Below are 12,530 nucleotides of genomic sequence, written 5' to 3' on the forward strand. Positions count from 1 at the left end.
TCACTTCCAAAAATTTCCTCATGTTCTTTTTGGTTTTGTTGTTACTGTTGTTTGATTTTGGTTTTGTGGTAAGAACATTTAACATGAAATCTGTAATATTAGCAGAGTTTAAAGTATATAACACTACATTATTACATGGATACTATGTTGTGCAGCAGAACAGTAGACTTATTTATTTTGTATAACTGAAACTTTATACTCATTGAACAATAATTACCTGTTTATTGCAGATTATTTTCATAAAACACAGTGTCTATTTTTTTTAGTAGGCATACAATTGTGTTTATGGTGGAAATAATACTCTTACTGATTACTCAGTAGAACTCTACATCTCATTTTAATATATAATTGCTACTAAATAAATTATAATACCATGTTTTAGGTAAATTTCTCCTAGTAGATAGATTGTAAATCTATTTCTTCTTCCTGTAAGGAAGAAGAGAAAAATATCTGTTGGGTTCTATTATGTGCTAGTGTCTTTGGTTTGCTGTTTCATTTAGAGTGGAAACAGAAGCCCAGAGAGGTTCAATAATTTACCCAAACCACAAATGTACTAAATGAGTTTCTAGAAAAGATCTAAGTCTTCTCTAAGATTTAAGTCTGTCAGACTTCCTGTGTGTGCTCTTAGCCCAATGTCCTCCTGAGACAACATTTTCTCTCAGGTTGCTCCTGCTGGCTTGGGTCACAAGGCCTCCTGTGTGCTGCCCTTGCTGCCACCAGCCCAGGATTCTGAGCCTGTCATAAAGGAGAAGCTCCAACCAAGTCACGAGGCAACACAGCTTCTGAAGCTAAAATGGACACATGAACTCTCGCTAGTCAACAGCAATTACTTTGCATAGCTTAGCAAAGCAGCTCACAACTGCAGAACAAAGACTATCTCCAGAATCACACTAGACACTGAGAACTGAAACTGTACCCACAGTTCGACTTTGCCATTTCACGGTCTCCATTAGCGTCACTTTATTTTCAGGGACCTGTCTGCCCAGGCAAAGGGTTTGTTCATTTTATGTAATGACTTCTCAAAAGACTCACTTTTCAAAGGTCACTTTTTGCAAAATTACTTTCACTATGTTGCCCGTGAAGATAAAGACAGATTAATTTAAAATTGCAATTTAAGGGAAGCCTGGGTGGCATGGTTGGTTAAGTGTCCAACTCTTGGTTCCAGCTCAGGTTGTGATCTCAAGGTCATGAGATTGAGCCTTGCATTGGGCTTTGTGCTGAGGGCTTAGTCAGCTTGAGGTTCTCTCTCCCTTTCCCTCTGCCCCTCCTGCTTATTCTCTCTCTCTTGTCTCTCTCTCTCTCTCTCTCTCAAATAAATAAGTAAATCTTTGAAGTTGCAATTTGAGTTTGAGCCTTAGGACTCTTTGAATCCTGTACTGTTGTATCTTGATTCTTACCTGATCCTTAACAAACCCCTCTTTGAAAGAACTGCCTAAAATTCAATTTTTTTTAAGATTTTATTTATTTATTTGACAGAGAGACACAGCGAGGAGGGAACACAAGCAGGAGAAGTGGGAGAGGGAGAAGCAGGCTCCCCATTGAGCAGGGTCTTCATTCCAGGACCCTAGGATCAAGACCTGAGCCGAAGGCAGACACTTAACAATGACTGAGCCACCCAGGCACCCCTTAAATCCAATTTTTTTTTTTTTGGTGCCAATTTTAAATACAGTTTTATTTAAGACATTGCATTTTCCACTTAACAATACAGTGCTTATAAAGTGCAATGTTTATTTCCTTTCCCTGTGCACATATTCCATATTCAAGTATCAAGAATGCCCAGTTTTTTTGCTATAGCAGCTCAACATTACAACTGCCATGGAATTTGCTACAAATTTGGGTCCTTTGAATATTGTGTGTGGAACAATGCTCAACCTATTTATTCTCAGATTGGTTTAGTCAACCTCTTCAATGGTGGGCCCAGAGGAGGCACCACCAGAGGGAGGAGCTCCACCACCAGGGAAGCCTCCAGGCATTCCTCCTGGCATGCCCCCTGCACTCTGGTACATTTGGTGATGATGAGGTTGCAGACTTTCTCCAACTCTTTCTGCTGGTGTTCAAATTCTTCCTTCTCTGCAGTCTGGTTCTTATCAAGCCAGTTGATGATTTCATTGCACTTGTCAAGAATCTTCTGTTTGTCTTCATCATTTATCTTGCCCTGAAGTTTTTCATCTTCAACAGTTGCTTTCATGTTGAATGCGTAAGACTCAAGTGAATTCTTGGAAGACACCTTGTCCCACTGTTTCTCATCTTCAGCTTTGTACTTCTCAGCTTCCTGGACCATGCGCTCAATATCTTCCTTGCTCAAGCGGCCCTTGTCATTAGTGATGGTTAATCTTGTTCTCTTTTCCTGTGCTCTTATCCATGGCAGAGACATTGAGGATACCATTAGCATCAATATCGAAAGTGACCACAATCTGAGGGACACCACGAGGAGCAGGAGGTATACCTGTGAGTTCACACTTTCCAAATAGATTGTGGTCCTTGGTCATGGCACGCTCACCTTCATACACCTGAATAAGCACACCAGGCTGGTTGTCGGAGTAGGTAGTGAAGGTCTGTGCCTGTTTGGTAGGAATGGTAGTATTATGCTTGATAAGAGCAGTCATGACTCTTCCAGCAGTTTCAATGCCAAGAGAAAGTGGAGTGACATCCAACAGCAGCAAATCTTGAACATTTTTAGATTTGTCTCCAGAAAGGATGGCTGCCTGGACAGCTGCACCATAAGCAACAGCTTCATCAGGGTTGATGCTCTTATTCAGTTCTTTTCCATTGAAGAAATCTTGGAGAAGTTTCTGAATCTTGGGGATACGGGTAGAACCATCCACCAGAACAATATCGTGGATCTGAGACTTGTCTAACTTGGCATCCCAAAGAGCTTTCTCTACAGGGTCCAGGGTGCCACGGAACAGGTCAGCATTTAATTCTTCAAACCAGGCACGAGTGATAGAGGTATAGAAGTCGATTCCTTCATACAGAGAATCAATCTCAATACTGGCCTGAGTGCTGGAAGAAAGTGTACGCTTAGCACGTTCACAAGCAGTACGGAGACGATGAACTGCCCTCTTGTTTTCACTGATATCTTTCTTATGTTTGCACTTGAACTCTGCAATAAAATGGTTAACCATTCGGTTGTCGAAGTCTTCTCCACCTAAATGAGTGTCTCCAGCTGTGGACTTAACCTCAAAGATCCCATCTTCAATAGTAAGGATTGACACATCAAAAGTGCCACCTCCTAAGTCAAAGATCAACACATTCCTTTCAGCTCCAACTTTTTTGTCTAAGCCATAAGCAATAGCAGCAGCAGTTGGCTCACTGATGATTTGAAGTACATTGAGACCAGCAATAGTTCCAGCATCTTTGGTAGCCTGACGCTGAGAATCATTGAAGTACGCAGGTACTGTAACAACTGCATTGGTAACGGTCTTCCCAAGATAAGCCTCTGCGATTTCCTTAATTTTCGTCAAAACCATAGAAGACACCTCCTCTGGATAAAAGCTGTTTGTCTCTCCCTTGTATTCTACTTGGACCTTGGGCATGCCAGCATCATTCACCACCATGAAAGGCCAATGCTTCATATCAGACTGGACAACAGCATCATCAAATCTCCGTCCAATCAGGCTTTTGGCATCAAAAACTGTGTTGGTGGGGTTCATCGCAACTTGGTTCTTCGCAGCATCACCGATCAAGCATTTGGTGTCCGTGAAGGTGACATAACTTGGGGTGGTCCGGTTTCCCTGATCATTGGCAATTATTTCCACTTTCCTGTGCTGGAAGACACCCACGCAGGAGTAGGTGGTGCCAAGATCAATGCCAACTGCAGGTCCCTTAGACATGGTTGCTTATGTGTGGTCCTGGCTCGGGTTGAGAAGAAGACAGCAACCAAAGATCTAGCCCTGCGTTCAATGAGAACCTATGATTAGAACTTTCTAATTCTCAACAATTTCTGACATTCCTGTCTCATATCTGATTTACTGCCAATGGTTTGCTCCTTCTTATGGCAGTAAGCAATAAACTTACCTTGTCTTTTCAACAGATCACTGGTGACATTCGGGAAGCCAAATTTTCACAATTTCAGATATACAACCATTTTCTTACAGGTGCATATATTGACATTTGAGAAGATTTCCTCAGGGTGCCTGGGTGGCTCTGTTGGTTAAGTGTCTGCCTTCAGCTCAAGTCATGAACCCAGGGTCCTGGAATCAAGCCGCATGCCAGGCTCCCTGCTCCGTGGGGAGTCTGCTTCTCCCTCTCTCTGTGCTGCTTCCCCTGCTTGTGTTTTCTCTGCGTCTGTCTCTTTCTTTCTCTGTCAAATGCATTTAAGAAAAAAATTTTTTTAAAGATTTCCTCTCTCTCTAGACCCAAATAGAGTTGTTTATCTCAAAAACAGAATTGGTATCTACCCAAGCCAGGTACCTCTAGCAGTTGCCCGGGCTGCTAGATCTATAACTCTATAAACTTTCCTGGGGAGAGCCATGTTAAGGGGAAATATCTGGGGAGAAAGATCCATAATGCAAAGAAAATTCTGTATGACCCAGTGCAAATTGAGAGGTAGTAAAACTTTGAGTGTTCATGTGAAATATTGAATATGTGAGGTCAGAGGCTGCTAAGTCTGAGACATTTTGGTTTTGCACTAGGTCACACATGAAGAGTGTCTCCTTCACCAAACTTTGGTCAAGTCCTTCTGAGTTTTCTTTTTGACTAGGCCTGACCTTGACCTCCTGGGTTCTTCCTTACAGAATCCAGTTTTAGCAAGAATCCTGCTAAGTTTAAGTCAGAATCCCCACCCTTGATGATAACTGATTACCTCAGCATCTGATAACTGAGCACCTCAAATCACCCCCAGGTGATATCTGATCACCCTGACTTGGCTCTAACAATACTCCCATTAGGTCATTTTAGCCACAATTCCCCGTTCCAGTAATGTGCCTTAGTAATTTGCCATCCTCCAACCTCCTTCTCTTGTTCTGTGCCTTTAACTCCCACTTTTTCTCTTTTTTAAGAAAATGCTCCCCTAGTCATTAAGTGAGATATTAGCACTTCTTATTTCTTATATTTCTTTCCAGGTTGTAATCTGTTACTACTTTCCTAAACTGTTTCCTCTGTGGAAACAAAAACAACAACAGGCTTCTCCTTTTGTCCTTATCCCCTTTTTTCCTTTAACATTCTTAGATTCCCCCCCCCCTTAATTTATCTCTTGAAAAATTCCTGGCCATATTCATAATGCCAATTCCTTAGTAAATTCTCCTGTGACCACTAGTCATGATTTCGTCCTATAAATCTGAAATGCCTAAAAACAGTGCAATAATTGATACCTAGTATTCAAACCCAGGAGTTGACCTCTTTTTCTTTTTCTATCAGTAGTTGTGTTCATATTTATTGCTTAGTATAGCCTACCAAATTTCTGCAAGGAGATCAAATGGTAACATTAAAATTCACCAGTAATAGGAAGCAAACATAAAAAGTTCTCAAATTTGGATATAAATCTCCCATCATCAAAATCCCTGGAAAAATATTTAAACTTAAATATGATACCTTCCACCAATTTTAAAGTTTATAGCATCAAAATCTAAAGTAAATTGCAAAAATATTTTTTTCCCTCTGTGAGCACAATGAAATAAAATATATTTAGAATGTCTTATTTGCAGTCTTAGCTAAAGAGGTTATGGTCATCCAGGTAGAGTTGGGGATTCCTGTAGCAATATGAGCTGTCTTTCATGGAAACAGCCACCATTCTTTCAGGATCTCAGAAGATCTAGATCAATGTGAAATCACTGATATGTCTCATTTCCAAGAGCATCCAAAGGGTTGGAAGGACTTATAAAATAATCGAATATGAAATTTTCCACCCCCTTACCAGCCAACAAATTTAGGAAACCATATGATCTCCCCTCCCTGGAAAGTTTTTCTAATCAGAATAACATTCCTTTAGCTCTGTACTTAGTTTCTCCAATAACTGTAGTAGAAATGCAATGGTAGGGGCTCCTGGGTGGCTCAGTGGGTTAAAGCCTCTGCCTTCGGCTCAGGTCATGATCCCAGAGTCCTGGGATCGAGCCCCATGTCAGGCTCTCTGCTCCCCTGGGAGCCTGCTTCCTCCTCTCTCTCTCTGCCTGCCTCTCTGCCTACTTGTGATTTCTCTCTCTCTGTCAAATAAATAAAATCTTTAAAAAAATAAAAATAAAAATAAATGCAATGGTAGTTGAAGGAAACGGGGAGGGAGGGACTGAGATCTAGTTATCAGGTATCAAGAAATAGCAAGAAAAAATGTAATTAGCAGAGATCTCCCACAAATCAGATATCCAGGACAGTATCTGCTATTGTCACTGGCTACTTTTCTTTATCACCCACTATTCAAAACGTTGTAATTTTCTCTTTCACTTACCATAACATTTTTGAGGTTTATTTATTTTGCTGCATGTGTCTGGAGTTCATCCCTATTATTGCGTAGTATTCCACCATATCCCACGTTTACTTCATCCATTTGCCAGCTGATGAGCATTTGGATTATTTCTAGTTTGTGGCCATTTTAAATAACTGCTGTGAATAGTTAAGTTCAGATCTTTGGGTGGACATGTTTTCCTAACCTACCAAGGAGTGGAATTATTGGGTCTTACAACTTTTTAAGAAACTAAAGAACTATTTTTCCAAAGTAATTATAACATTTTAAGTTCTCAGTAGCAGTGAAGGTTCCCATTTCCCTATATACTTACAATATCTAGGATGGAGAGGCATGTCTATTTTAGTGTTACTATGACAGTTGTGTAGGGGGATCACACTGTGGCTTGAGCTGTCAATTCCTTAGTGAAAAATGTTGTTGAAGTTTTCTTTAGATGCATATTTGTCATTTGTTTATCTTATAGGTGAAGTTTCTATTCAAAATTTTTTCCATTTTTTTATTATATTGTCTGTCCTCTAATAGAGATCTGATGGCGATGGTTGAGTTGTAGAGTTTATTATACATTTTGGATACAAGTCTTTTGTCAGAAATGTGTTTTGCAAATACTTTCTGCTCTTTCTGTTGCCTGTCTTTTTTTAGTTTTATGGTGTCTTTTGAAAAGCAAAAGCAAGAGATTTAAATTTTTATGAAATCTGTTTTATGTTTTATATTCTTTTAGGGTTTATGCCTTTTGTCTTATAGCCAAGAAAACCTTTTCTATACTAAAGTTGCAAAGATTATCTTCTATGTTTTTTCTAGAAGTTTCATGGTTTTGAACTTAAATTTAGGTCTATGACCCATTGCAAGTTATACATGTGTGTGTTTGGTGTGGAGCAAGTATTCGGGCTTTTTTCTTTCCTTTCTCTGGCATGTGGATTTCCAATGTCCTAGAATCATTTCTTGAAAAGCTATCCTTTCCTTTTGAATTAGCCTGGCATTTTTGTTGAATCAATCGTATATTTGGATTCGTTTTGGACTCTCTTTTTGGTTTTATTAATCTATATGTACATTTACGTCAATACTGTACTGTCTTTATTACATGTTCAAGTAAATTGTGGAATCATGTAGTCTGTCTTCAACATTATTCTTTACAAAATTGTTTGGCTTGTCTAGATTCTTTGCATTTCTAGTCAGTTTATATTAAATATATATATTTATATATATTTACATATGTATATATGTGTGTGTATATATGTATATATACATACACACACACATACACGACAAGAAACAAAAACAAACATATAGTTTGTTTTTAGTATGTAGTTGTTTATAGTAGCTTTATTCATAATTGCCAAACCTGGAAAGAATCAAGAGATCCTTCAGCAAGTGAATGAATAAATAAACTGTGGCACATCAGACAATGAGACACTATCTAGTGCTAAAAAGAAATGAGTATAAACCAGGGAGAAACAGGGAGGAAACATATGCATATTACTTTTTATGCAAGCGTCATACATTGGCTTAAGTCACCTCATTAACATAACAAAGACATCTTTGTCAATCTCATCACTTAGGAAATTCCCAGGGTTTGGGGAACTCTGTGCTTGAAAAGGAGAAAGAAACCAGATCTGTATCTGTTATTATATAATCCATAATATCACATTTACCCTATGAAGATCAAGGTCAAACTACATCAGCTCTAGATGTAAGGCCTGTGTCTTTCCTGAAGTCTGGTATCACGCTCGATGCAGAGGATCCCAGGCGTAACACAGGACTGCAAGTATTTTCCGACTCATTCTCATTAGCTTGAGGATGGGTTATAGACAAGCACTATTAAACTTGGGAAAGCGTTATCTCCCATGTGGCCTAGATATTCAACTAAGGCTCAGCTGTCAAATTCGGAACCATAAAACTAAAACCAAATTGCAGAAACACAGGACTCTGCAAACTTCTCACATAATCTGAGTTAATACAGTGTCTCCAGCACTTAAAGCCACTTGATCAAGACTCTGCCTGATGCCTTTATTCTCATTATTTTGCTCCCCAAATGTCCATCTTATAATTTCCATTTCCAGATCTTACCACTTCCCTGAATTGAAACTGCTACTTTCCCAAACTTCAGTTATCTGTCCTCCTTCCTTGTTCCACTTTCCCAAAGGGGGAAATTCATACTTTAGTGAGTCTCACAGCATGGGAGAGTGAAGCAGAAAGCATGCATCTCTGTAAGTGTGTAGTCACATCCCACAGAAAAAAAGAAAAGGGCAGGAAGAGAATCATACTGATGTATTCCTTTCTGTGTCAAGAGGAGCAATTGAGCTAGGCATGTTTTGCAGATGAAACTGTATATGGGAGGATGCATGAGGTCTCATAAGGAAGCATTCTTTCCTAACGATGAAGTCTTAGACTATAAGTGAGGTTCGGTGGGATGAGGTCTGGAGCTGATGACCAAGAAAGAATTCTTGAGACATCTTTGGTGCAAAATGGCGGTTTATTAAAGCAGGGGGACAGGACCCGTGGGCAGAAAGAGCTGCTGCCCCAGGGCTATGAGGAGTGGTCCATTCGTTGTATGCTTGCAAGTTGGGAGGGAGTGAGAGAGGACATGAGTCTCTAAGGAATTTTGGAAGCAAGGTTTCCAAGACCTTGAGGGACTAGCTATTGTTGGAAAAAGGTTATTCATTACCAGTAACATAACCTTTGTCTGAGACCCTTTAGATGTATATCAGTGGGTCATATGCTTGGGAATGATTCTCAACTTGTATCTTTGGAGGGTTTAGAGATAAATTTTCCAAGTGAATTGTTAAGTAGACTTATAGGATCCTGTTTGGGGGTAGGGGGTCAGTCAGACTGGGATTGCCCTTTGCCCTTAGGAAAGTGTTAAGATGGAAAGTGTCGCTCTGTCTGTTTCAAGGTCTTGTCAGTGGGTAAAGAAATTTAATAATTTTTCTTCTGCCTCTGTTTCCCACATCATTCACCTAAATCCATAACCACATAAATTCTCTAAAATCATTTTGCTCTTATTTCTCTTTTTGAAATGTTGCCAATCTTTGATTCTAGGGAAATCCTATCGACATTTTCAGTTCTTGTTTTCAGCTTGGTGAATTTGCCAGAAAGTGAATTTGTGAATATATTGATTCATTAACCATATATATATATATATATATATATATATATATATATTTTTTTTTTTTTGCTGTGATAATGTATTCTATAAAAGATGTTTAAACTGTGATTATTGTTAATGGTTAAGTGTGATGTAAGAAATGGCTGGGGTTCAGAGCCAATGGCCAAGAAAGAATTCTCGAGAAGACTTCGGGTGCGAAAAGGTGGTTTTATTAAAACACAGAGATGGGATTTCTGGGCAGAAAGAGTTGCACTGAGGTTGTGAGGAGGGACTGGTTATTTTCAACTTGGGAGAGGGTTAGGGATAGCATACGTCTCAAAGGAATTTTGGAAGCAAGCTTTCCAGGGGACTAACTATTGTTAGGAAAAGGTCATTTATTACTGTCCTATAAAACCGTAGTCATGATCATGAGGGAACAGAAGGCAAGCTGAGGACAAAGCAGAAGCTGACACCCCACAACCCCTCCCCCATGGGATATATGTGATATTCCTCAGGCACTTCTGGCTGCCCTAAAGCTAAGAAAAGCAAAAACAATTAGGTAACTTGCAGAGATCACAATCCTGCAAGCAATGTACAAGAACAAAGCATTTCCATCAATAACCTAGCTTCCAGAAGGAAATGTAGATACAACTAAATGTTCTTATAACCTGTAGCCCATTGGCAGATACTTGAAGTGGGCAGAGCATAATGTTCCTCCAGGAAGCTCCCAACTATCTTCATGTTAATGCCTTGCTAGAGGGAAAAATAACCTTAATTGACAATGGCAAGGCCTCCTGTAAGCTGTCAGTCTTCTTTAACATATGAAAACACTTGTGAAACCTCCCTTTTCCTTACCTCTCCCCACCGCATAGTATATAACCAGCCACCCCTCACAACCTTGGGGGGCAGCAGCTCTTTCTGCCCATGGGTGCTGTCCCGTGCTTTAATAAACCACCATTTTGCCTTGAAGACATCTTAAGAATTCTTTCTTGGTCCTTGACTCTGGACTCCACCCCACTGAACCAACCCTACATTCCAAAACCCCAATGACACCCTTCAGATGTATATATTGATGGGTCATATGCTTGGGCAATGATTGCCAACAGTTATCTAGCGGAGTAGAGACAAAGGAAGTTTCCAAAGAAATTTTTATATGTTAAAGGAGACTTACAGGATCCAGGGGTGGGGGGCTGTGGGTGGGGCATAATAATATTAAGTTAAGAGTGCCCTTTGCCTTAGCAAAGTATTAACATTGAGGCAGCTGAGCTCCCAGAAGAAGTTCTCGCTAGCTGTTTCAAGGACTTGTCCTTGGGCTGTGGGAAGTAGGGAGATTTAATTTTTCTTTTGTCTTTGTTTCCCACATCAAGTGTAACCCAAATGTGTTCTTTTTTATCTTGACTGATTTTGTCAGTGGTGCTCAGTCCTTATATTACTCGTCTTCCAGAATTAGCTTGCTATAGTAATTGGAAACATGTTCCATTTTCCTCAATACAGTAGCCCTGTATTGAAATGCACATCTCACATGACTTTTTATCTTGGAGGTCTTCACTCTTGCCCTTTTCCTCCTTTCTGCAGAGGAAATTCATCTTTCTCTTTGTAAAGTCAATGCTTCCATATGTATACATCTACAAAGGACAACCATTCTACTGTGCTAAATTTGTTTATGCTATTATACATTTCTTATATAAATGGTATTTTATTAGATAACCTTACATTCATTTCCTGTGAATGGTGCTTGTTGCTGATGTTGCTTCTGTCTCAACATCCTGAAAATCTAGAGAACACTCAAATGTGCCCTGGAAATTTTTCTTTTTTAAATATGTATACTTTCTATACTGTTAGAGTAAGCTTTAATGTATTTGAAATCTTGTCATAAAATAAGAATAAAGTGAGAATTCTTGACAGTTCATAAAAAGCTTTGGTGGTTAATCATTTAGGATGTGAAAAGGGCCACAGATTATTTTTCTTTTCGTCTTCTCTATTTACTGTGGGTACATTGTTCCCCGCCTTGTAAAAATGTTCAGTGGTTTTGACGATTGCTTTCAACCATCTCGCCTACTGCAGTGGTGTATTATAAACATGCTTCTGGCCATCTGGAAACCTAAATACAATACAAAATTTTCATTATTCCTCAACAAGAGATACTGCCCGAAAGTGAAGCCAGAATAGGGAAAAGCAGAGCTCAGTTATAGGGAGAATGGAGGTGGGCACTGAGAGCATAGCTAGAGGGAGTTCTGTGGGTCCCGGGTTAATGGGGTCAGCCAGATATTTTTTGGTATCTTTCCGGTTAATCCAGTGAATTAATAAATTCACCATATCTGCTAAAACTAGCTCGAGTCAGTTTTCTGATACTTGCAAATAAAGTGTGATGAAAACAAAATTGGTAATGAGAGGAAATGTTTGCAATGGAAAGCCCCCAACTATGAAATCAGTTGATTTAAGATAGGGTGAATGGCAGGGGGAGTATCTTTCCCTCAAGCTGGGAAGTTAATCTTTTTTATGAGGGGCAAAGCAACTGAGTAGGCTGATACATGTTGTATGTCTAGAAAGAGACACTTGGTGGAGTAATGTCAGGAAGTAGGGCTATCTTGTCTAACGTGACTGGTGTTTTTGCCACAAGCATTTTTACCACAAACATTTTTGAAGCATAACTAATTGGCTGTCAGACAATTTTGCTATAAAAGATAAGATCACCAAAAAAGGGGGATATTCATTAAAAAGGACATAGTGAAACATGAAAAATGAATAATAAAATTAAAAGATTATTGCAAAATAAAAAGTATTTGAACACATTTAAAATGTGTGTAGATTTATGGAATACTGCATGAGTAATAGATTGTGTTTTGCAAATTATACCTAAGCACTTGTCTTCCCAGGCTTCGTAGTATTATACATGTTTTTTGTTTGTGTCTTTTTAACTTTTGGGTTTGTTTTTGTTTTATTTTGTTTTTTGCTTATTGATTTGTTTCCTCATTTAACATACCACTTTTTCTTTTTTGGTGAAATCTCTTCCTTCATTAAGAGAGTTATCAGTTTTCAAATACTCATATTTGA

General features: G+C 39.1%; 1 pseudogene; it reads right to left on the reverse strand.

Moving 5' to 3' along the window:
* Positions 1 to 1,711: 1,711 nt before the first annotated feature.
* On the reverse strand, positions 1,712 to 3,841 carry LOC122918436 (annotated as a pseudogene).
* Between the last annotated feature and the right edge of the window lie 8,689 nt (positions 3,842 to 12,530).

Source organism: Neovison vison, chromosome 10, assembly GCF_020171115.1.
Source record: "Neovison vison isolate M4711 chromosome 10, ASM_NN_V1, whole genome shotgun sequence".
In the NCBI taxonomy this organism is placed as follows: Eukaryota; Metazoa; Chordata; class Mammalia; order Carnivora; family Mustelidae; genus Neogale; species Neogale vison.